Here is a 21,854-nt window from a genome sequence, read left to right on the forward strand (position 1 = left end):
TCTGAGCTTCCTTCTAGCTCATTCAGTGCTCACTGACTGAGAGTTACCTACACTGACCATCTCCACTCCCTTACTTCCAATTTGCTCCTCAGCCCACTCCTGTGTCTTCCTCACCCATAACTCTGACAAAACATCTCTCAATAATGACCGCATGCTGCTAAACCCATTAACATCTCCCAGTTCTTACTATACCTGCTCTCCTAGGACCATGTGTCTTGCTTTCAAGCACTTATCTTACTATGTAATTATACATTCATTTGTTGACTTTTTTATTAATGTTCACTCCCCAACTAGACTGTAAACTCCATGAGGTTAGGAATTGCATCTATTTTTTTTTCAACATGGCACTCCCAGGTCCTGATATGATATTTATGGGGAGCAGCCTCCCCCCCATGAAATAGCAGGAGGGCAGGCAATGTGCCCAGAGCAGATCTGACCATTCCAGCCCTGACCTAAACACCAACAGATGGCCTGGGATTTCTCTGTAAGTCCCTGAGTCAACCCCTCAATGCCAGAGTGTCTGCTTGACGCAGTCTGGGGTTCTGAGGAGGCCTCTACCCTCTTGAGAAGCATGGAGGGCATGATGATGACTGGCATGGTGCCCAGCAGCATGAGTACAGAGTCACCAAGAGGTAAGTATTATGGGATAAGATCTGGGGGACCATTGAGCCCAGATGCTTTGCTGTGTACAGAATGAAAACGAAGACCAGAGAATAAACATGATCTAAGATCTCACATTGAGTCAATGTACTCCACAGTCCAGAAAAAGCAAGGGGCAGAAAGTGTGATCTCTCAGATCCCCTGGGCCCTCTGTTCTAGGCCACCATGACCCCTGGGCTTTCCTCTATCAAAAGATATGGTAACATAAGTTGTCATTGTCTGTTCACATGTCTGCCTCTCCCCCTCAAGGGTAAAGATAGTGTCTGGTTAATCTTTGTGTTTTCAGAACCTAGTTCAGTACATGATACATTTCTACTTATTATTCATTATCTTGAATAAACCAATGTTTCTTGAATAAACACTGAATGGTGAAAATATTGGAAGAGTGAGTATTGAGGTATAAGAAGGCTGACTTGGGAACCAGCTCAGATCCCCACACAGCCTCAGAGCCCCACCAGCTCAAGAGCACAGGAATAAGGGATGGTTAGTCTCAGGTCTGGATGGTCCCCAAATCCAGACTTGAGCTCCTTGGTGAAATCCCTGACATAGATCTGCAACTGAGCTCCTGCTGAATTTCTAGCCTGTTCATCCAAGAAAATCAGAGCCATCCCATAATCTCCTGAGAATGACAGAACTTCAGTTTATTATTCATCTTTAAAGGTAACACAAAGCACAAAATAATATCTGAACTTGAAAGCCAAGGAAATTGAAGTTCTTTCATCCATTCCATAAAGATACAGAAACAAGGGCTTTGCCATCAGAAGCCCCAGCTATGAATTCCAGCTTCTCCACTTATATCTGTATACCCCGAGTCTACAGTGTGGATTTGTGAGGACAGACAAGACATCAGCTTTGCCTTCATGGAGCTTATAATCTAGTAATAGGAAAAAGACATGTCTATAAAAATTGTAACGCCAGGTAGAATGTGATTAAAAGCTCCCAAAGAGATGATAGAGGAGGCTCACAGTCAACTGGGAAGAAAGTCTTATGGAGATAATAGCCTCTCATCTGACTCTTGAAAGATGTGGGGGTTTTTAAGGGCAAGTAAAGAACATTTCTAGTAACAGAGGAAGCAGGAGAGGGCGGAGCATGTTCTTGGAATGGGAAGTAAGCATGTTTGACTGGGGGTTTAAGGAATATATGGAATATCAGTGGGAGCTGAAGCTGTAAAACGAAGTTGGGCCAAAGTAAATAGAGACTTGAATGTCATTCAAGAAGTGAAAGAATTTATCCAAGTACACACAGAGTCAGTGTGGGATCTATGATTGAACTCCAGGACCCTTTGCCTTTACCACTTTGCCTTCATCTTCAACACAAGTAATGGCACAGCAGTTGGCAGGGGCAGGGGACTGTCCTGAAAATGAAAAAATAAATAATCAGAATTAGCATGACTGGCTGTAGGGCAGGGACTTAGAGTCTCTGACAAAGACAAGTGTGAATTATAGGATTAAAGCTAGGAAATACATTCTTCACCACATCTCTACAAGTGGCATATTCTACTTATCAAAGCCAGGTTTAGAATAGCTAACTCCTATGAATGAATATAAGTCTTTGCCATGGGCACATCACGTTGGCACATTTAGTGCCAATTAAACATCCACATGGCAAATTTTTTCTTCAAAAATATGTACCTCTACTAAGACTTTTCAGGGCAAAGGTAAAGATGAATTTCAGGCCACTCACAAGTTCTAAATTATCACAAATTACGAGTTTGTTAGTAGAAAGAAGATGAAATTGGAGCCTGGTTGATTCGGGGGAAATTACAAAACTTTGGAATGTTCTGTCAGAATGTTCCAGTATGTCTCAGGCTTTAACAAACTGATTTATTACAATGGCACCATGGGCTCAGCCAGTTCCAGGTCAAACATTGCCTAGCAATGTGATCCTGAGACTTTTGCTCCACCTCTGGGGCCCATCCAATATTGTGAGGATAAAATAAATCAGACAATGAGATACAAAGGTCTCACTGGGGGAAACTAAAGCAGTTCCAGGGTTCACATGGTTGGGAGGGGAGCTCCAGCTCAGGAATTCAAAAACCAAGTGGGAATGGGGGTGCAGTGTTGGTCCCAGGCTCTCAGCTACTTCCTGCTCCATCCTCAAGCTGTGACTGAGGATGAGGGTAGAGCCTGAATGTATCTAGCTTTGGAGGGATCTGAGTTAGGAGAAAAAGCTGAAAGTTTGGCAGAGTCTGATGCTCAACCTCTTAGGAAGGCACACACCTAATCATGGGAGAGCAGTACCAAACTCTTCTACATCCTTCAAAACCCTGCTTAGACTTCACTGGCTCTAAGATGCTTTCCATGTTCTGTTCCCTAGTTTGGATTAATCCTTTTCTCTGCCATTCTATTGTGACATCTTTCTTACTGCCAGTTTATATGTCTAACTCCTCCTCTTCCAGAGTGAGAGGTTCTGTGAAGGCCCACATCGGAGGCATCCTTCAGTCCCCAGGGCCTGGGCAAAGAGGCCTGCTCAAGTATAAACTCAGGAGCTGCTCGCTGAACTGGATAACAGAGAGGCACATCCAAAAAGAACTGCAGTGACGTGAGAAGTGTAGGGGTGTATGTGTAGAAGAGGTGCTTCCTGGAAGAGGAACATGAGAGACAGAAAGCCTTGTTCGGGGGTTCAGGGAAATGAGGTCAGACTCTAACTTTGCCCTTTGAGGGGAGCAGAGGTCATTTCTAGGACTGAACTGCATCTCTTACCTACACCAGAGAATGTTCAAAGAATGTCCAAAACCACCTTCATAGCCTCTAGGTTGAACCTTCCCTAATAGGGTCCATCAGCAATTAATGTGTTTTTCTAAAGAAATTAAACTATTTAGAAGCAATCTTAAGCTGATCAAATACCGTTGGAAACTTACATAAAAAATGACAGCACACCCTTTGCAGAGAGGTCCTCAAATATTGAATTGAGACTATTGTCTGGGCACAGTGTTCTTTATGGCCATCTGAGGGATCTAACCCTGTCCATATCCTGGCCAAAGTGAAAGTCAAATTGTAAGGTGGTAAGCCCTCTGCCCCAGCCATACTCCTCTCCTCACTCTTCACCAAACAGTTCATACCCCTGTGCCTTTGTAGAAGCTGTTCCCTCTGACAGAAAATCTCTTCCCATTCCCCCAATTCGACATCACCTGCCTAACCAGCCCCAAACATAAGATAAGATTTTTTTTTTTAATTTTTTTTTTTTTTTTAGTTTTTATTTATTTATGATAGTCACACAGAGAGAGAGAGAGAGGCAGAGACACAGGCAGAGGGAGAAGCAGGCTCCATGCACCGGGAGCCTGACATGGGATTCGATCCCGGGTCTCCAGGATCGCGCCCTGGGCCAAAGGCAGGCGCCAAACCGCTGAGCCACCCAGGGATCCCCCAAACATAAGATTTGATACACATTAGAAACTGTCTCAATTCAGGTTTCCCCAGAAGCAGATTCTAAAACAAGGATTCAAGTGCAAGTAGTATATTTGGAAAATGGTTTCAGGAAACACTAGAAGGGATATTGGGAAGTGAGATAGGGAAGAGAAGGTACCAATAAAGGGTGTATTTTTTTTACTAGTTTCAGAGGTAAACTTTAGTGATTCATCAGTTGCATATAACACCCAGTGCTCATTACATCAAGTGCCTCCTTAATGCCCATCAACCAAATACCCCTTCCTCCTACCTGCCTCTCCTCCAGCAACCCTCCATTTTTTTTCTAGAGCTCAATGCCTCTTATGATTTGCCTCCCTCTCAATTTTCATCTTATTCTATTTTTCCTTCCCTTCCCTGATGTTTATCTGTTTTGTTTCTTAAATTCCACATATGAGGGGATCCCTGGGTGGCTTAGCGGTTTGGTGCCTGCCTTTGGCCCAGGGTGCGATCCTGGAGTCCCGGGATCAAGTCCCACGTCGGGCTCCTGCGTGGAGCCTGCTTTTCCCTCTGCCTGTGTCTCTGCCTCTCTCTCTCTCTCTCTCTCTCTCTCTGTCTATCATAAATAAATAAAATCTTTTTAAAAATTCCACATATGAGTGAATGCATATGGTATTTGTCTTTCTCTGACTGATTTATTTCATTTAGCATAAACCCTCTAGTTTCACCCATGTCCTTGCAAATGGCAAGATTTCATTCTTTTGATGGCTAATATTCCATTGTATATAAATACACACCTTCTAATCTATTCATCTGTCGATAGACATCTAGATTCCTTCCATATTGTGGCTATTGTGGACACTGCTGCTATGAACATTGGGGTGCAGGTGCTCCTCCAAATCACTATGCTTATATCTTAAGGATGCATTTTTAAGCAAGTTATCTCCATGAGTAAGTAGAACATGATTGCAGGAGCCAATGTAGAACTTCTGTCTCAGAATATGCCACCTGAGGGGTAAGGGACCTGGGGTATTTATCCACCAGCTGCCATTACTTACTGTCTGAGAGCTGCTCTGTATGTTAACACCCTCATTTTTCTGGCGTGCCCCTTGTGCTCAGAAATAGTAAGTGCTGGGGGCATGTGTGTGGCCCCTGACAGCATCTGCTTCAGACACTTATCAATTTTGCTAAATGAATGATTGACAAACAGCTGAATAATGATAATAATACTAATGTTTATAATAATCAAATAATAATTGCTAATATTTTGCTATGTGTTAGGCACAGTCTAAGTACTTTATACACATTTTCTTCAACCAGCCAACAACCCGATAAGGTAAGCTATTAGTATGTACATTTTACAGATGAGAAAACAGAAGCGCTAAGAGCTATAACTTACCCACGGTCGGGTAGCTAATAATTGACAGAACCAGGATTGAATCTTGACATTGTGGCATGTAGGTGCCCCATTCACTCTATCTGCACAATCTGGCTACAGAAAACTCCAACTCAGAGCCTGGGCTAGGGCTCAGGTTAAAACCCAGCTCCTCCACCACCAGCTGTGCAGCCTTTAGCAAGTCACTTCACTCATTCAAGCCTCAGTTTGCTCATCTGAAACATAATGATCACAATCCCTACCCTAAAGGATTGTGATGAGCATGATGGCAAGCCCAACACATAGTAGGTGCTCAAGGACAGGCAGTTTCACATTCTTTGTTATGAAGAAGTACACTATACATCTCCATTAGGGTAAAAAAATCTCAGTGTTCACTTTAGTTCCAAGCCCTGGAGGCCTTTAGCAGGGCTGACAACTTCTTCTGGAGGATGGTAAATATTTGTCTATTTCAGAGGCAGCATTTATCTTCTAAGGCGCTCGTGCCAGTCCCCGTGCAGACAAGCAACTTGTTTATTTATTACCCTAATAACAAATAGATTGTCAGGCCCGGAGGCTCCACATGTGCCAGTTGAGTGTGGGCTTGCTTCAAGCCCCAGCCGTCCACATCCTGGCCCATACTGTGGGGCATGTGGAACTGGGGTGGGGGGCCACCAGGGACCTGGCTCCTTCCATGCCCTACCTTTTGCTTTTTCACTTGTTCTTTCCAAAAACTTCCTTTATAGAGCCTACACTATGAAGCCTTGCCCTGGGCTGGTCCTGGGCTGCAGGGAAGAACTACACACAGCCCTTGTCCTCAAAGGGCTTACAGTCCAGAGAGAGGGAGAGATGTTTATAAGAATAATCATCAATCAACTAGTGGTAGCAGCAAATACTCTGTGCCAGGTGCTGTGCAAAGCACTTTACCAACGACTATTATTGGTAATGCTATTATTATCCTCATTTTACTGGTAAGGAAACTGAGGTCCTGAGAGGCTAAGGGATTTGCCCAAGATCACCTCTCTAAAAATCATTACAGTACAGAGCAGTGGTAGATACAAAAAACTACATAATAGTTATATGATAATAATACTTACACATTTTGGTGACAGCCACATGGCCTCTCAGCTATTCCTCCCACATGCCATGCACATCCTGCCTCAGGGCCTTTATTTATACTGCTGTTTCTTCTTCCTAGAACTGTCTTCCCCCAGATATCCACCTCACTCATTTCCTTCAAATGTTTGTTCAAAAATAACCTTTTTAGTGAGGCCCTCCACATTTATAGTTGCAGCCCCCCACTTCGACTCTCCCTATTCCCTTCGTTTAATTAGTCTCCAGAACATTTACCACACTACCTGTCTTGCTACATATTTTACTTTTGTTTATGTCCACCTCTCTCCACTAGAATGTACCTACACAGGCAGGGGTTTTCTGTCTTGTTCCCTGCTGCATTGATAGTATGCAGAAGAGGACTGGCAGGTAGGAGGTGATCAGTCTGTCAAATGACTGAATTACACCTTATAATTTGAAGATAGCACCTGTGCAGCCTGCCCCTGCACTGCTGGTCTCCCTCACGGTCCTGTCTCTGGCTCTCCTTCCTGGTGTCATTGCCACATTCTCCATAGGCAATTTTACCCCCACCCATGGCTTCAGGTTCTTCCTTCCTCTGAGGACTCTTCGATCTTTATCTCTAGACCAAAGCCCACTCCTGAGCTCACCTGTATAGGAGGCAATCTGGAGCACATCTATACCTGGGCCCACCTAAGTCAGAGTTCAAAGAAGATCTCACTACCTTCTACTCAAATGCACCTCTCCTCCTGGCACCATCCCCCAGTCACCCAAACTAGGATCCTGAGCATCAACCTCAACTCCCCCTTCCCTTCACTCCACAATCAAAGGTACCAAGTCCTCAGAAGCATTTCTTGGCTACCCCTTTCTCTTTCACCACCTTAATTTAGGCCTTTATCATACAAGGACTATGGCTTCAGCCTCCTTCCGGGTCCCACCGCAAGTCCCTCCCTAGGAAACCATGCTCTATGGTATGCTTAAAACACTAATATGCCCATGCAACTTCACTGTTCCACATTCTTCAGTGACTCTCCATTGCACGGTGATGAAGACCAAAGCAGTAACCCGTATTTACCTTCCCAGCTTCATCACTGACCCTGCCTCTCCTCATTCTCCACATACATCATGCTGTTTCACACTTCCATGCCTGTGCTTGGGCAGCTCCTTCTACCTGAAATGTCTCTGCTCCTCTCCTCTGCATGAAAAACTCCTCCTCACCCTTTACAATTCAACTTAAATATCATCTTCTTCATGCAGCCTCCTCTGAGGGAAAAGGAAGGAGCATTATGAGGACATGAATACAAGAAAGGATGAGGCCAGTTTAGGGAATAGTGACTCTTAGAGTTTCCGGGATCCTCTGTCAGACCCAGGTTCCTGGAGCTCCCGTAGGCTATGAGATTATACTGGCTTCAGGGGCAGGGGGGTTTGATTGCTCATGGCTAGGGCCTCACCACAACCCCCAACATACACTTGTACTAACTGGGATCCCAAGGAGTTTGTGTCAAAAGGTGCCTGAGATGTGGGGACTACCAACCACATGACACACTCCAGAAAAGACCTTCTAGATGCCTGAGGTATCACGCCAGGTTTTCACCACAGAGGTGAGGGCCCCAGCCCTGATACTTATAGATGGCTGGAGGCAGAGTGCTATGGTAGCTAACATACCTCTAGGCTCTAACAGAAACCTTTGAGCTAGGCTGCCTGGCTGCTCTGCTACATCTTACCTCCAAAACCTTGCACAAGGTACAAAAGTATTCTTTGCTTCAGTTTCCCCATCTATAAAATAGGAATATTCATTGCAGCTAGAGAGAGGGAGATGGGTTGTTATATATATAAAGCACTTAAAACATGGTAAGCAATATTTAAGTGCTGGTTATTGTTGTTGTCACACTGTTGTTTGGCAGGAGAAGACCAGCAATGGTGGAGACAGAGGAATGACTGGGCATTGTTGCTCCAGGAGGGTAGTGACCAGGAAGGGGTGACCCTAGGGCGAGGGCAGGGCTCCTCCGTGCAGTCTTCAGAGCTCAGCTCCAGATGACCTTCTCCATTCCCCAAGAAGCCCTCCCTAACTCTGGGCCCCGCGAGGTCTCATCACAACCTTCGCCTCTATCATGGCCTCATGCCATTATTTGTTTACATATCTGTCTCCCCACCAAGGCTATGAACTCCAAAAGGCAAGTCCACGCTGATGCACAGCTCTGGAGTCCCAGTGTCTCACTTGATGCCAGGCATGCAGTATGGATTCCATAACTGAGTGGAACTATCAAACCCTCCCCACCTTCTAGCCTGTGCCCTCAAATCTCAAGCTGTTAATGTCTGCCCCCGCCCCAAAGAAGGGTCACACTTTCCCATGTACTTAGACCCGGTCATCTTGAAGGGAAGGCGTTTGTTATTTCCAGAGAGCATGGCCTCCAAAGCCACTGCTCACAACTCTTCATGAAGTCAAGACCTGTGAAGTATCTGGGGTGTTTGTGTAGTGGAAAAGGATGAAGTGGGGCCCATTCCCTATGAAAGGCTTTTCATGGTAAAATTAGAAATATAACAACTAGCTTGACAATCTGGAGCCTTCTGCTATGCCCAGTATTAACTATTCACTCACTGGACCATTGGAAGTCTAAGGGTCCTGGGGAAAAGGCCAAGACAGCTATTGTCAAACAATATAAAAATATTTCAATATTTTGGCAATCAATCTGGGCTCTATTGTAGTTCAGCCATTATACCTAGACACACCAATGAAGAAGACCCAATGCCTTGTCTTCCAGTTCAGTGGCCAGTGGGGAACTAAGGGATCAAGCAGAGAGGTCAACATCAGTTACCACCCAATGAGACAAGAGCTGTAAAAGGACCACATGCAAAGGATGATGGGAGTCCCATGAAGGAGGGCCTGGGCTGTTTAGGGAAGGGAAAGTGTTCTGGTTAGTCTTTGGAGTTTGGGTCAGGCAGCTGAATGGGAATCAGTACTGCAGCCAATGAGAGCAATCAGGGCAAAGGCGTGGACCTGGGAATGTGTGGAGCATGTTGAAGGACTGGGGCCAGCAGGGAGTGTGGGAAACAATGTGGAAGGAACAGGCAGGGCTTCAACCTCAAAGGGTAAGAATCATGCCCCCTACCAACAAGCCTGATGTTTTATTCAGTGAGCAGAGGAAAGCCAAAAGTGTTTCTTAGACAGGTGAGTGACATGGCAAGAAAGACAATTCTGGTTTTAGTGTGGATACTGAGCTAAAGAGGCATGGAGGCCAAGTAGAGGCTGTGGCAGGCTCCAGGTCAGGGAGGATGAGGGCAGGTCACGGAGGTGAGTGGCTGGTGGTATGAGAGCTGGAGGGTGAGTGGAAAGCACCGTCTCAGAAGAACATCAGCCACATTAGGCCAGAGTTGGCCAACAGGAATGGTTCAGCTTCTGGAATGAGGAAAACTTTAACCTCGAAGGCATTTGAGAGCAAGGGGAACATAATAAGTAAGAAGTTTCATCTTCATGTGTTTAGCCAACAAATGAGAAAATTATTGGTGGGTCCCCACAGTACAGCTCCCAGGCCATTGTTACTTATCGGAGTCACCCACCATAAGCCTTCAGGCCTTGAAAAGAAAGGGAGAAGTAGCTCCAACTCACTGCAGGAGGTTCAATCACTATTTATCTTTCAACAAAGGACTCTACAGGTCAGAGTAATTCTTTTGAGCCCCTGGATGATCATTCAACCCATCAGAGAAGAGCAGCAAAGTGTGGAATCCAAAGGCTGTTGTTTGAGGCTGACCTGTGGAAAGATTTCTGGGTCAGGAGTCCTGCTGCTGACACTAATTAGCTGTGTGACCCTGGGAAAGTCAGTCGCCTGCCTCTTAGCCTCAGTTTCCCCACTTTAGAGGAGGACTATTCTGCACTTCACCTGAGGATGGCACTTCTGCTCTCAACCCACCTTCAGCTCTGTGGTATCAAGCCAGCGACCCAACACCTCAGCTGGCACACAAGAGCAACCATTTATTAAGCACCTACTGGGTGCCAAACTCTGTAAAGGAACTACACACACACACACACACACACACACACACACACACAATGTGGACAGACTGTCATATCACCACTTTAGAAATAAGAAAATAAGACTTAAGAGAGGTTCAATCTTGTTCAAGATCAAGGGCAGACTTGGGCTTTACACATGGATATTTCAAACGCTAACATCCACAAGTTTTCTGCAAGGTCATGCAGACTCCTGAGTATGAAAATTCAAATGGGACTCAGAAGGACTCGAGATTCCTGGTCACAGTCAGCAAACTGGAGGGACTTCCACCCCCTCAGTGCTTGCTCTCCCTCTCTAGAATATACACAAACCATCTGAAATGATACACTAACCTTCTGCCCTCTCATCCTTTAAAATGAGTCCTCTACTTCCCAGGGGAAGTGAAAATACACTTATGAACCCATCTCACCGTTCTTAGAGTTCAGACTTTGATCTCATTCAGACCTGTCACTTACTACTGTGTGGCCTCGGGCAGGTTGCTTAACCCCTCTGAGCCTGGGGCTCCTCACATGTAAAGTAAGAACAATGACAATTACCTCCTCCTCATAGGTTTATAGCTAATACATATATGGCATTAAGTCTGAGTCTGACCCACAATACGGTTCAATACGAGTGCCGTCCACAGCAGATTCTGGAGCCAGACTGGCTGTATTCCAGTTCTGGTTCCACCATTGAGTGACTTTGGACAAGTTACTTAAACCTCTCTTTGGTTCAGTTTTTTCATCTGTAAAATGGGACTATGATAGGACCCACCTCATAAATGGCTGTGAATATTAAACGAGTTACTTTGTGAAAAATGCTTGGAAAATTTCAGGCGCATCATCAACATTCAGTAAGTGTTGCCTGTTATTATAGATAACCGTCACCGTCTACTGTAACAAAAGAAACCCCTTTACAAGATGCACTGAGTGTATCCGGCACCCTGTAGGAAATCATTAGAACACGAGAACTTTGGCGGGTGGAGAAGGAAAAAAGGGGCCAGGTAATCAATTGAGATCATCAGGGTTTAAGGGCCAGGAATTCATGGCAAGGTGCTGGCTAAGATAGAATGAGCAACTTTCTCTCTCTCTCTCTCTCTCTCTCTCTCTCTCTCTCTTTCAATTGTTGTAAGAATAAAATAGAATGATGACATATGACAGAGATTGCCTAGCTCTTTACCGACCCCACGTCTCCTTCTTCATGAGCACATGGCTAGAATACACTTTTCAGTCTCCCACCCTTATGAGAAGCCATACTCCAGCAAATGGAATGTGAGTAGAAGTGACATGTGCCACTTTCTGACCTGGCGCATGAAAACCTCCATCCTCCATGCTCATTCCCCCTTCTACTGCCACACACTGAACCTGATAGACCCACAATATGTAAGGAGCCTGGATCTCTGACTCATCAGTTGGGGGAAAGCTCCCTGTCCATCAGGAACACCCACCCTGGACTTTACCCAAGAATGAAATAACTCCTATAGCATTTAACCCCATATGCTTTCATGGATTTGTTTGTTATGGCAGCTAGTGATACTTTAACACATGCTAATGTTTGTAAAGAGCTTAATGCAGTACCTGGAACATGATGAGCACTCAGTTTATGGTAGCCAAGAATTCAGGAGACCAGAAAGCTCAACAATGTTTCAGAACATACAATATCAATGTTTACATTGATTCCAGAAAACAAGTCTTTTGTTCTCTTTTGAAACCCACAAAAGCACAGAGGGGCACACCTATGGATCTCTGTAAAATGGAATAAATAACCCCCATCTGACAGAGTGACCCTGAAAAATAAAAGAAATAATTATAACTACTATTTTGTCAAAATACTGCGCATCAGGCATTTAACTGCACTATCTTCTTTCTCCCAAGTACACCAAATATCCCTATTTTACAGATGAAGAAACTGAGGCGAGGAGGTTAATAGCTTGCCTAAACCACACAGGTAGTCAAGAGGCAACCAAGCGAGGACTGACTCAGAGCCAGAATCCTTAACCACGGGCCTTCCTCAGGTGAAGGGACGCCCTCCAGAGCCCATCTAAGGCTGACCGGCTCCACATAAGGAATTCAGCCAACAAGGGAGGACGTTAGGTCTGGGGTCACAAAGGCTGATAAACTGAGTCTTTCTTCAGGATTTGGGGTCTTACTGGCTCAGTCCATCTCTCCGGGTCAGCCCCATCCTCAGCTCCTGGGACATGGCCAGCTGCTGCCAGACCAGCATTGGTGCAGCACATAAAGCACTGAAAAGAAAATAGAGGAAAATAGCTCAGTAGCAAGGAGGAGGCAACTTGTCACCCCATTCCTTTCCACCCGATGCCTGGACTCCCAGGAGGCAGCCGGAGGTTGGACCCTGGCTCTCCCCCAAGGTCACCTTCACAACAGTTCCACCAGGGCTCCGGCTGGCAGCTCCCGCCAACACCGGGCCGTGATGGATTACTGCTCGCTCTGGCTACTGTTCACTGCACAATCCAATCTAGGAGACACACATATTTCTCAATTCAGGGACTTCTTTTATTTTATGAAAAATCAGCCGGTTGCTCAGGCATGAGTGGCTGGGCTTGGCAAGCGCTGGATTTTGTGAGACTCCTCTAGTCTCGTTGCCTTCCTGAATTCTCGTCCCTCTACCCTAGTCTGCCTCTTACCCACTCTTGGCTCTATAGAGGGTAGAAGGAAGAGCACAGGTTTGGGAGTCAGTCCTGAGTTAAAGCCCCACTTCTGCCACATGTTCCCTGTGAACCTCAGCTTATTCATGCATAAAGTGATGGTGATACTACCAACACCCCAGAATTATTATAGGGAATAAATGAGTCATGAGTGTGGAGTTCCTGGCACCATAAATAGCTCACCTGTACCTCCCACGCACAGGAACTCATTTGGTTTCCTCTTCTCTATCTCCATTCTTCTTACTCACTTGCTCCTCATTCTCTCTGTCCTCTGCATTCCCTCCTTCCTTCCTCTTTCAGTCTTCTCTGCTTCACTTCACTATAGTTCATGTCAATCTTCAAACTTCCAGAGAATGTCCCAGACTGCTCTGTGTTAAAAGTCAGAGCAATTACTACTACAGGCCTCTCTGAACTACACTTGTTCTTTTCTACCTTTACCTGGACAACCATGCTCTACCCTGTGTTGTCATTAGGACATAATTCTTATGACTCAGGCAACAGTGATTCTGAGACTGACTTCTGGGAAGGCTGATTCCAACATACCCATAGGATCCTTTATCATTATCCTTTTAAATTCTAGTGAATCATTATTCCCAGCTCTTTACCTGCTCTTTATACTTAACCCTTCTGATTTGAATACAGTACCCCCATTAGCTCAAAGACAGAGGAAAGTATTCTCTTATTGGAAATGACCAGGAGGGATGCCTGGGTGGCTCAGCAGTTGAGTGTCTGCCTTCGCCTCAGAGTGTGATCCTGGAGTTCTGAGATCGGATCTCACCTCAGGCTCCCCATGAGGAGCCTGTTTCTCCCTCCGCCTGTGTCTCTGCCTCTCTCTTTGTCCCTCTCATGAATAAATAAATAAAATCTTTTTAAAAAGAGAGAGACAGAAGTGACCAGGAGATTATCTTTGTAGAACTGGGTAAAAGCAAAATAGCAGCCGATCTATCCCATGAGTTCAAGTTCCTCACCACTTCATGGGTCATTTGAGTCATCTAGATGATGAACTTCTAAATGGGCAGAAAATCAAGAATATGGGCTATATTAAAATCAAATCTGCATTAGTGCCATAAGAGAAGATAAAAATTGAGCAAAGTCTTATAAGACATCCCTTATAAGGGTCTCCTTTTGCCAATACCAGCTTAAGAGTTGGAAGAGATTGGTCTTTCAAGTTAAAAGAGACCAGAAACTCTGGTCCAGGGACACCCACACTCTAAACACTGGCACCAGCAGCCAGAAGGGAGTCAGAGGCTTTGGGTGCCTGATTCACCTATCATGTCAACGCCAGAACACAGCATCTTCCCAAATATCCTTGACTTCTCAAGTGGACTTTCCTCACTCTGACACCTGGCTATTCTTCAAGCACCATCAAATCCACTTTCCTTTCTTCATCCAAATGTCTCTGCCTTAACCAGAGCCCTAATCTCTCACCTGGGTCCTCACCAGCCTCCCTCCTGCTCCTTCAGACTCCCCCCCACCACCTCCACCCCCATTCTCTCTGCACAGTGATGGTGATCTTTCCAAAATACAAACCTGACCTCTATCCTTGAAACTCTTCAATAACTACCACTGTTCTGAGGCTGGTATTACTGCTTAGAAGAGCAAATAGGTTCTATAAAGGGCCAGGTAATAAATATTTTAGGCTTTGCAGTTTGTATGTACCCCGCTACACTCAGCTGTGCCACTGTAGCAAAAGCAGCCATTGACAATAAGATAAGCAAATGGGTGTGGCATGTTTCAATACAATTCCATTTATAAAAATAGGCAGTCATTGACATTTGAGTGGCACAGTTGGTTAAGCATCTGACTTTTGGTTTTGGCTCAGGTCGTGATCTCAGGGTCGTGAGATCAAGACCCACATTGGACTTCATACTCAGTGCAGAGCCTATATTCTCTTGGGATTTCTCTTAGGATTCTCTCTCTCTCTCTCTCTCTCTCTCCCTCTGCCCCTCCTGCTTATGCTCCTTGTCTCTGTGACTGCTCATTCTCTAAGGTAAATAAATAAATCTAAAAGAAAGAAAGAAAGAAGAAAGAAAGAAAGAAAGAAAGAAAGAAAGAAAGAAAGAAAGAAAGAAAGAAAGAAGGAAAGCAAGCCAGATTTGTCCAGCAAGCCATCGTGTGCAAACCTCTGAGATTTACACCAAAGCCCTGAGTGACTTGGCCACTGCCTCAGAGAGGTTAGCCTCTCACCAAGCAATGATGTTTGCTTTACAATGCAGCCATGCAATACGATTGATTTCCCTCAAGCAGGCTGTGTTTTCTTAAGTCCTCATGCCTCTACTTATGCTGTTCATTATGCTTATGACTTTACCTTACTAGTTCCTACTCATCTTAGAAGACTTGGCTCAGTCTTTGAAGAGAAATTGGTCATGTGCATCAAAATTTAAAACACGTGTTTCTGTTTGACTCCACAATTCAACTTCTGGGAATTTATCCCACAACCAACTCCCCAAAAGTGTTCAAAGACATACCGATAAAGATGTTCATTGTGGTACATTGCTTAGAGTATTGAAATAGATCGGAAAACAAAACAAAAAATAACTAATTAATTTAAAAAATAAAATAAGTTGGAAATACCTAAGTGTTCATCAATAGGGGAATAACTAAATTATGTTATACACATATACACATATAATTAATAGTATGCTGGCATTGAAAATAATGGAGTAGATCCAGATGTTCTGATAGGAAATTATTTTCAAGATATATTAAGAAAGCAAAATGCTTGGATTATGTATGACATAATCCAATTTCTGTAAAAGAGGATATATATACAAAAATGCTTGATAATGTGTAGAGCATCTGAAATGATACACAAGAAATGTAACAGTGCTACCTCTGGCGAATGGAACTGCAGTTGAAGGATTGAAGCCGGGCTGCCAGATATGGTTGTAAAACCTGTGCACTGTGCAAGCCCAGATGGAGCCACATGCCTAAGCCACAATGGCATTGGTGTGCCCTGGAGTTGTGCAATACAGCAGCAGTTCTGATTTTGGAGAAGATAAACCATGTATTAGCTACTAATAATAATAACCTTTAATCCTATTTGAATTTTTACGACACCAAAGCCTGAAGCCTGAGAGTCAATCCTAGATTTGAAGACTATGCTGCCGCTGTCTACTGCTCACTGAGGTATCAGTCTTTTGAGGAGAAAAAAAAAAACCTACTTTATTTACAGAACAATGTGAATGGTGACATCAAAGACAAGAGTATCAGATAGAGAGAGAACACAGATTAACCTGACTTGGAGCTGGATCTTGCCAGAGAAAAAAGCAAGGAAGGGTATTTAAGCCAAAAGGAGCAGCAAGTACAAAAGCACTAATGGGCTAAAAAAACGTTGCACGTTCATGTGTTCAGAGTAATATATGTATATATGTATACATACAGATTGAACACAGTTCTACACAGTTCTTCAGACCTACTGTGCACCAAAATCATGTTGGATAAGTCATGGTCTCTGAACAAGTGCAGTCAAGGCCAGCTGTCCAGAATTGGACACATCATGACCTTCTGTGATTCCAGTGCTCTTGAACAGGAAAATCAGAGCAAGTTCAGATTCCCTCAATACAAGGTAAAAATGTTGTTGGCATCCTGTAGGTGAGAGGCAAGAGATGACTTGCCTGATAGGCAAGTAGGGACAGTGAGAGAAGCTTCGTGAAAAAGCTGATATATGACATAGTGTATGAAGGATGAGGAGGATTTTGACAGGCAGAGATGGAGCAGAGTAGGGCAGAAGAGGGCAACATTTTAAGCAAAAGAAAGGAAATAAGAGAGCTCAGGACATGCGCAGGTTGCTGGAGCATAGAGCCACATGAGAGAAGGTTATAGATGAAGTGAGTGGGATTGGTTGGCTAAATGGAGAGGGCTTTGAACATGAGGCCAAGGATGCTGGCCTGTTTCCACACTGTTGGTAGAGTCTGGGTTTCCAGCTGACATTCTCAGAAGCCGAGGGTTATTATCCAGGACATTAAGTGGCTAATGGGCCCATCCCTGTGCCCTGTGCAGCCTGGAGCACAAATGTTTTCCAAATGCTGTTTTTATCTCTTGGCAACAGTGAGGCCAAGCCCTCTGAGCTAAAAGCCCTGTATTTGCTGTGGTCTATTCTCCTCTCTACTGCCCATGGCCTAAAGCCCTGAGAATTGTCTCTTCATCATCACCACCCCACACCAGCCCCAGTCCAGCATAGCCCTTCCCCGGAAACAAAGCCAAGCCTACACCTGCTCTCTCTGACCTCATTTCTTCCCCACTAATTGACCAGGCACGGTAATAGCAGGCAGCAGGAGGACCAGTCCCTGATGGATGCAAAGCTCAGGAGAGAGCCTCAATTATTAATCCTGCACCAGCTGCTGGAGCCAACAGGCCTCCTGGGTGCCCAGAAGAGTAGCCTGGTCCCAGGTGGGGAGGGGGTCAGAGATGGGGGTGGGGGTGGCTGAGTAATACTCAGCAGCTCCTAGGCCACATCTGGAGCCCTGAGGCAACAAAAGCTGATGCCTGTCCTGACCTCCTGACCGAGTGGTAGATCTGCCAGCCATCCTGGTGATACCAAGAGACGAGCACTTCCCTCTGCTCGTCTGTGGCTGATGCCCTTCCTGATGCCTCCCCTTCGCAAACAGGTCCTCAGGACAGAATCAGAGGGGAAACAGCAGAGACTTTTTCCAACCGTCTTAACCAGGCCCAAGACTTGTGCCTCCCAAGTATCCTCTCCATGGCTCAAGTCTCCTTCCAATAGTTCAGAATATGTTCTTCCCAGGGCACTGGGGGTGGAGACACAAAAATAGCTCCTCTACCTTTGCCTGCCCCAGCAGTACCCAAACTCCATGGCTAACCTACCCAATATCACCTCCTCCAGAAAGTCTTTCCTGACTACTTCTGCCCTCCTTTGCACAGTTCTCATCTGAATTCCTTTTATTTTGAGCCACCCTATGGAGTCCACATGATTATAAGCTGTTTCTCAGTGTTCTTTTATGGCCTTGAGCCAGTTGCTGTATCCCTATAAACTCTTCAAGAGCAGAGCTCTAGGTCCTCTCTTTGCTTGTGGGAAAGGGAAAAGGCATGAAATTGGGAACCACAAAAACAGAGCTCAAGTCTGGTCTCTGCCACTAACAAGCTGCATAATGTCAGGGAAGCTGCCCAACGCCTCTGAGCCTCAGGTTCTCAATCTGCAAAATGGAGAAAATAATAATTCCAGCCTCCCAGGTAAATTGTGATGGGCCACTGGGGCTGTGATTTCCACACTTCCTAACCAGGAGCTCCACCTATCCCACTGGGCCCACTCCCCCAACTCCCTCAAACTGTGTGTGCTCCCCAAAAAGCCTCTTTTTTATAATTAAAAATTATATAAAACAATGTGTATATTAATGATTTATTGTGCCTACCATGCTGCCAATGTCACTTTTAGTGGCATGTTCTAACCAAGGTGGGTTCCACATTCAACAAAGGAATGCATAATAACAATACCTCTTAAAATGAAGGTCCCTGGTAGAAAGGCCAGGAGCCAGACATGACCCTGAGATACCTTTTAGAACTCATTAGGCAACAAGAAAGTACTGAGGGGTGTGGGAGTCAATGCAGCCATCCAGAAGCAGCCCAGGTGCTACAGTCATCAGACATGGGTTCAAATCCTGCCTCTCATTTGAAAACTGTCATTTTCTCTCTGAACTTAGGCTTCCCCATCTGGGGGGTAATCCTACTTTGAAGGAGCAGTAAAAAGAAGCAAAATGATCTCTGTAAAATGCCTGGCACATAGTGAATACTCAATGGACAGTAGCTACGGGATTTGGTTTTTGGGGGGTTTCTTTAGTCAGCTTTTTCAGGTACAATTTACACAGCATAAAATTCACCAATTTTATATGTATAATTCAATGAGTTTTGACAAGTGTGTCTACTCATGTATCACAACCACAATCATGGCACAGAATGTTTCATCACCCTTTCCACAGCACTTCGCTCAAGCCCCCTCTCAGTTGATACCCTCCTCCCACTCATGGCCCCTAGCAACCACTGATCTGATTTCTGTCCCTACAGTTTTTCTTTTCTAAAACTTCATATAAATAGCATAACAAATTATGCTGCCTTTTGTGTCTTCTTTCATTTAGCATAATACATTTGAGATTCATCCATGTCATCAAATATATCAATAGTTCATTCCTTTTTATTGATGAGTAGTTTTCCATTGTATGGGTATGCCACAATTTGATTATCTTTTTACCAGTTTGATGGACATTTGGGTCGTTTCTATATTTTGGCTATTAAGAATAAAGGCTGCTATATTTTCTTACACTATCTACAAAGATAAACTCAAAATGGATGAAAGACCTAAATGTGAGACAGGAATCCATCAAAATCCTAGAGGAGAACACAGGCAACAACCTCATCAACTTTGGCCACAGCAACTTCTTGCTAGAAATGTCTACAAAGGCAAAGGAGACAAAAGCAAATATGAAATATTAGGACTTCATCAAGATAGAAAGCTTCTGCACAGCAAAGGAAACAATCAACAAAACTAAAAGGCAACCTCCGCAATGGGAGAAGATATTTGCAAATAACATATCAGATAAAGGACTAGTATTCAAGATGTATAAAGAACTTATCAAACTCAACACTCAAATAATTCAGTCAAGAAATGGGCAGAAGATATAGACAGATATTTCTCCAAAGAGGACCTACACATGAAAAAAATGTTCCACATCACTTGCCATCAGGGAAATAGAAATCAAAACCACAATGGGATACCACCTCATACCTCTTGGAATGGTTAAAATTAGAAAGACAGGAAACAACAAATGTTTGAGAGGATGCAGAGAAAGGGGAACCCTCTCACACTGTTGGTGGGAACGCAAGCTGGTACTGCCACTCTGGAAAACAGTATGGAGGTTCCTCAAAAGTTAAAAAATAGAGCTTCACTATGACCTAGTAATTGCACTACTGATTATTTGCCCTAAAGATACAAATGTGTTGATCCAAAGGGGCACCTGCACCCCAATGTTTATAACAGCAACGTCCACAATAGCCAAACTGTGGAAAGAGCCAAGATGTCCATCAAGAAATGAATGGATAAAGAAGATAGTTGGATAGATAGATAGATAGATAGATAGATAGATAGATAGATAGATATACATATAGATATAAATATAGATAATGGAATATTACTCAGCCATCAGAAAGGATGAATACTTACCATTTATATGACCTGGGTCATAAAACTGAACTGAAGGTATTATGTTGAGCAAAATAAGTCAGTCAGAGAAAGACATTATCATATGGTTTCACTCATATGTGGAATATAAGAAACTGTGCAGAGGATCATAGGGTAGGAAGGGAGAACTGAATAGGAATTCACCAGAGAGGGAGAAAAATCATGAGACTCAGGAAACAAACTGAGGGTTGCTAGAGGGGAGGTAGGTGGGGGAATGGGGTAACTGAGTGATGGTCATTAGGGAGGGCAAGTGATGTGATGAGCACTGGGTGTTATACCCAACTGATGAATTACTGAACGCTATATCTGAAACTGATGATACACTCTATGTTGGTAAATTGAATTTAAATCTAAAAAAGAATAAAGCTGTTATAAACATTGGCTATGAAAGCCATAGTTATCATTTATTATGGAACCATAGAAAATCAGAGCTGGGCAGGACCTCAGAGATCACCAAGTCTAGCACCTTTATCCTGAACATAAAGAAGATGAGGCTCAGTAAGAGTAAAGTTCATAGTTTAGCTCCTTGTTACTCAAAATGTGGTCCATGAGTTGACAGCATCAGTGTTACCTAAGAGTTCATTTAAAAATGCAGAATCCCAGGCCCTAACCCAGACTTTCTGCGACAGAATCTGCATCTAAGTTTGAGAAGCACTGGTCTAACAGGCAAGAGATGAATATAGAATGAGTACTAAGGCATCTGATTCCTGGGCCAGAGCTGCATCCCCCAAGTCACAATGATTGGCAATGGGGGTGGTGGGCAATGAGGGTACAAGGTTTCAGATTCTGGAAAGTCCTTCTACTCTGGGATGTGTCTGGCTAAGGACAAAGCTACAGCTGCCTCTTGGGGCCATGGGGCCCTTTGGTGCCTGGGTCAGCTTGGGTTCCAGAGGTCCTGGGCTTCCTAATTAAAAAGTATAATCATTTATTTAGGTACCAAATCTGTTAGAATTAATGAAAGTGTGATCTAGGTTGAGGGAAACAGAAGAGAGCAAAAGAGTCTTGGGTGGGGATTTCCGAGCCCAGAAGTACTCAATAAACTCATCTCCTGCAAACACACCTTAGTAGTATGATTATGTCTTTTAAACAGATATGGGGGATCCCTAGGTGGCTCAGCGGTTTAGCACCTGCCTTCAGCCCAGGGTGTGATCCTGGAGTCCCGGGATCGAGTCCCACATCCAGCTCCCTGCGTGGAGCCTGCTTCTCCCTCTGCCTGTGTCTCTGCCTCTCTTTCTGTGTGTCCCTCATGAATAGATAAATAAAATCTTTAAAAATAAATAAATAAATAACCAGATATGCATGAGCATAATGAGCACCCCTTCCCTTAAACAGCTAAAGGAAATAATAATAATAATAATAGTAATAAAATTACATAATAATATTTTACAATATTATTAAGTAATAACTATAAATTGCTTACAGTTTTAACAAATTATAAAACAGTCTTCTCATTCATTCATGGGTGATAATTTCATGTTGGTAAATTTAGAAGTAAAAATAATTTTACTAGTCATGAAATTTTCCTTTATTCTATAATTGGCTATTACAGGGTATTTCCCAG

At 44.1% G+C, this 21,854-nt stretch overlaps 1 long non-coding RNA gene across 3 annotated transcripts in view; it reads right to left on the bottom strand.

Annotated features, from left to right (window-relative positions):
* Nucleotides 1-21,854, bottom strand: part of LOC121481327 — a 117,054-nt gene that overhangs the window by 62,533 nt on the left and 32,667 nt on the right. For 2 of the 3 annotated variants that reach the window (XR_005985259.1, XR_005985258.1), the window contains exon 2: nucleotides 12,586-12,678. This is a non-coding gene — a long non-coding RNA (uncharacterized LOC121481327). Of the gene's footprint in view, nucleotides 1-1,871; nucleotides 2,015-12,585; nucleotides 12,679-21,854 lie in introns of those variants that run through there. The other variant, XR_005985257.1, reaches the window with a different exon arrangement.

This window comes from Vulpes lagopus, chromosome 23, assembly GCF_018345385.1.
Source record: "Vulpes lagopus strain Blue_001 chromosome 23, ASM1834538v1, whole genome shotgun sequence".
Lineage (NCBI taxonomy): Eukaryota > Metazoa > Chordata > Mammalia > Carnivora > Canidae > Vulpes > Vulpes lagopus.